This window comes from Phascolarctos cinereus, unplaced genomic scaffold (genome assembly GCF_003287225.1).
Source record: "Phascolarctos cinereus isolate Bilbo 61053 unplaced genomic scaffold, phaCin_HiC Scaffold_5;HRSCAF=322, whole genome shotgun sequence".
NCBI classification, from domain to species: domain Eukaryota; kingdom Metazoa; phylum Chordata; class Mammalia; order Diprotodontia; family Phascolarctidae; genus Phascolarctos; species Phascolarctos cinereus.
The window spans coordinates 369,681,771-369,686,489 of record NW_027555958.1 but is presented as its reverse complement, the minus strand read 5'-3'; positions in this window follow the sequence as shown (position 1 = coordinate 369,686,489).

The following is a 4,719-nucleotide window of genomic DNA, read 5'->3' as shown; positions in this document are numbered from 1 at the left end:
GTTTTACCACCAATAAACTTTTCCTCTGGCTGAAGAGTTGAGTTGAATTCTTTCAGGCAGGGCCCGGCACCGCGATCTTGGGGTCCCAGCACCCCAAAACCCCTAGACCTCTTCAAGGGGAGATAAACACACATATATGTGTGTATGCATGTGCATATATGTGTATATATACACACATGTATATATGTGTATACACATATATATGTATATATACACATATGTATATACACACATATATGTATATATACACACATATATGTGTATACACACACACACATATACGAAAAGTGATTGTGACAAGTATAGGCCCTGGAAACCCCCCCCCCACAACTTCCTTGAATTTTCTCACTAGCCAAGTCTCTGGCATTTGCCTGAGGCTATAAGCTTTCAACTGGCCTTTCATTGTGGTCCTCTTAGTCCGCACCTGGCCCCACCCTAGACTGCCACTCCAGAATTCCAAATAGACCAAATTCTTCCCAGTTTGCTTCTGGCACCCAGCCCTTCCTGGTCCTTCTCTGTTACCTCCCAGTCACCCCAGCCTGCTGGCCACTCCTAGATCCTTCCCACAGTCTTTCTGTATGTAAGGTCCATCTTGCCCCCCATTAAATTGCTGATTCTTAAAATCCCACCAGTAGCACAGACTCACTAGGAATCTTGTTCATCCCGATCGGTGTTTTAATAAACCTTGTCTTTGGCTGAAAGAAGGCTTGGGTTGAATTCGTTGGAGGCAGGACCTGCCTTGCTATTTCAGAGTCCCAGCACCCCTAAACCCCAACAATTGCATGGTGGGGGGAGGGGAAAGAGTGTAGAGGAAGACATTAACAACTGGGGAAAGAAAAAGAACATTCAACCTGAGGTATTGCGCTATCCTAAAACTAGACCAGGAACCAAAAGAGGTGGGTATTTAAGTTAATCCTCTACCAACCACTTATTTTGTGACCTAGGGCAAGTCACTTCCTGGACAGGTTACCTCCCTCATACACATATACACACATGGCGCATGGTATGTAGTTGGCACTTAAAAATACTCATTAAATTGTACTGAATTCTCTCCTCTGTGGGTCACAGTTGCTTCATTTATAAAAGGAAAACATTTACACAACTTACCTCACAGAGACAAAGTGTAGAAAGAGCTTAATTGACCACAAAGTGTCATATCCTATTAATATCGGAACAGATCTACATTTTTCTATTCAGCCTGTCATGGTAGAAAGGTCTTTGAAGCTCTGATTCTGTAGAGGCAGGACATGTGCTCCAGAGAGCTGGGACAAAGATGACTTGGTGCAGATAGTGGAATAGTGAGTGTCCCTGGTCAACCATTAATAGAGGTTCCATTAAAACATTTTTTCTAGGAGGAAAAATGATCCATGACTGTTTTCTAGTTTGGCCCCCCTTATGATCAAAGACATACATTTTAGCTTGGCTGGCTTTAGGAGACTATTTCCTGATAGGGCGGGGTGTGGGATGCCACTCAAATTAAAGAACACACAGAGGTATCCAAGGAGAAACAGAAAGCTCATTTATTATTATTTCAAATCTTGAGATTTGGGTGTCCCTCCACCAGGATGACCAGGGAGACGCAGACAGAAGCAAAGGACCTGATTAAATAGCCCTAATGGGCAAATTCTCCCCTCCTACCAACTGTCCACTATTTGGCTCACAGTCTCAATGTACCATAGAAACTGAAAACAAAACAATGAACACAATACACATATCTATATTTCTTAGTTTGCTGAAGTAATACCAAAGAAGCAATTAAAGATGTGCAGTCAAGCTAGATACTGTACTGTATAGCTAGGTCACCATGACCGAAATATAGCAACACGTGCACCAGCGAAATACGGGGGGTGGGGTGGAGGGTGGGGTGGGGAGCTTCTTCAGGAGTTTCAGGCTTGGCAAACTTTAACTACTTAACAATGGCATAAGGAAAGGGGTACTTGGGGTTGAATTCCCGTAAATCAGGTGATTTCTAGTCAACTGAAACTTAGGCCTGTTGGGATGCTATACCTGCCTTGAGTCTAATACAATTTCTATTTATTCTTCTAAGAAGTTTTCATCCCACACTGAGGAGTCTTCACTGGGACATCCCATCCAGGGGGAAATCCTTTCATTAAGCAAAAAAGTATTTCCCATGACCTTGAATTCAGAATATCTTTCTTTAGCTAACTGAGCTAACCAGTCCTGACTTGGTCTCCCTGGTCAGGAAAATATCACAGCAGCCTAAGGCTTCAGTAGGTGGCACTGTAACCTCTAAATAAATATCAAGGTTCCAAGCTAAATTGCCAGCATCAGCTAACAAAAATGAATAAATAAAAAAACAAACAACCCCCCCACACACTCATTTCACTTACAAGTCAAACAATGGTAACTCAGGTCCTTCTACAAATCAGTCCCCTAGTTATTTAGTGCAATGACTCTGGCCTCCTGGCTGTTCCACAAACAAGATACTCCATCTCTCAGCATGGGCATTTTCTCTGGCTGTTTCCATGACTGGAATGCTCTTCCTCCCCAACTCCCAACTATTGACCTCCCTGGCTTCCTATTTAAGTCTCAAGGAGAATTCTACTTTCTAAAGGAAGCCTTCCCTAACCACTCTGTTCTGCTGCCTTTCCTTTGTTAATTACATCATATTTATCCTAAATATAGCTTGTTTTTACATATTTATTTGCATTTCGTCTTCCCAATTAGATTGTAAGCTCCTTGGAGTCAAGAACTTTCTTTTGCCTCTTTTTATATTGCCCAGTGCTTAGCACAGTGCCTGGACCATAGTAGGCACTTAATGTTTATTGAACTGAAATATTCCTTGTGATTAACCCTTCTCTTTGGGGGAAAAATGGGATGTTCAACCCTAATTCTGTCTGTTTCTTCTGGAAGTGAATTTAGTTTGCTGAACAAATTACATTCAAGATAATAAATAAAGGTCAGTGTAATTTTGTACTTACATGATATTTTAAAATGTTCATAAAATCCAGCTAAAAAGTTATGGCCCCTGGAAAACTTGCTTGATGACTCATACTAACAATCATCATCTTATCACATTTTTCCTGGTGCTATAATATTTTGAGATTCTTGGTGGCTGTAAGTAGGCTGGAGTATATAACCAATGATAAACTACATGACAGTAATGGCAGAAACCCCCCCCCCAAAAATCTCAAGAACAAAAACAACTAGAAAAGGAGGTAGACTTGTCATGAGTCCTATGTTAGTACACAGTACAGTGAAAAAAAATATTGAGGGGGAGGAGGAAAAGTAGTAGGGAGAGAAAATAGATTTTTATTAATTGAAAAAAAACATTTAATTTTAAAAAAGCATTGAGCTTTGAGTCAGGCTTACCTGGGTTCAAATCCCCCCTCAGACATTTACTAACTCTATCTTCAAGGGTAAGTCACTTAATATCTCAAAGACTCAGTTTCCTGCTCTGTAAAATAGAGCTGGCACAATTTATATTACTTTCCTCCCAAAGATGTCTTGGTAAAGTCTGTGTGCAAAACTAAGGCCATAGAAAAATGTAACAATGAGTTACTGGTACCAGCAATCCTGACAGAAGCAGAGGAAGCTCTCCCTCGTACTGAGTGACTCCTCAAGGAGGACTTATGGAAAGAAATGAATAAGAATCACACAGGATGAGAAGGATTATAATCTGTAATCTAAGCATTGATTACTTTTTAAAGCCAAATCTATAATCAGATCATTGATTAGTTTAAACCAGGCTACAGCCTTGATAAAGTTTAGTGTGTACCTACAGCAAAATGAAAGATATGTAAAATTAAAACCTACTCAACTCAAATTCATCAAATATTAAGTGCATCCCATGTGCCAGGCATTGTGCCATATGCTGGGGACCCAAAGGAATGCAAAACAGCCTCTGCCCTCAAAGAGCTCATGATCTAAGGAGGAAGACAACATGAAAACTACAAAAAAACCGGAAAAGGCAATCTCTGTCCTCAAGGAACTCACAGTTTATTAGGAGGCACAGCATGCAGATAACTATGTACAAACAAGCTAAACAGATATAAACTGGAGATAATCAATAGAGGGAGGGGAAGGAGATGGAAGTAGGCATTTGGGTAGCACCTACTATGTGCCAGGCCCTGTGCTAAGTCCTTTACAAATATCTCATTTGAAGGTTTGATAAGCATGACCCTCTGGAAAGTACTAGAGATGGAGGGATGATAACTATGCAATTCCTCCTACCTTTATCGGGCTGTTAGATTCTATTAGAGGGAGGTGATATATGCACAATTAAAATACTGTATCAAATCCAGCCTCAGATACTTACTAGCTGTGTGACCCTGGGCAAGTCACTTAACTCTGTTTACCTCAGTTCCTCTTCTGTAAAATGAGCTGGAGAAGAAAATGGCAAACCACTCCAGTATCTTTGGCAAGAAAACCCCAAATGGGGTCATGAAGAGCCTGCATGACAGAAACGACTCAACAGTAATATCAAAATATACTGCATAAATTGAATGAATGTTCACTATCTAGTAGAGGTAAAACAGTGGAAAGAGGAAGCAGTAATAACTTCTAGTGGGTGGAACCAGGTAAGCGTTCAAGGAAGATGTGGCCACTGAACTGGGTCTTGAAGGTAGAATAGGTAAAGGGTTTGGCAAATACCCGAGGGTGGGACCCAGAGGGACCAGAAAGGGACGAAGGAAGAGACAAGTGAATCAGTTCAGCTGAAATTTAGAGTGCAAAGAGATATATTATATGACGGCGCCT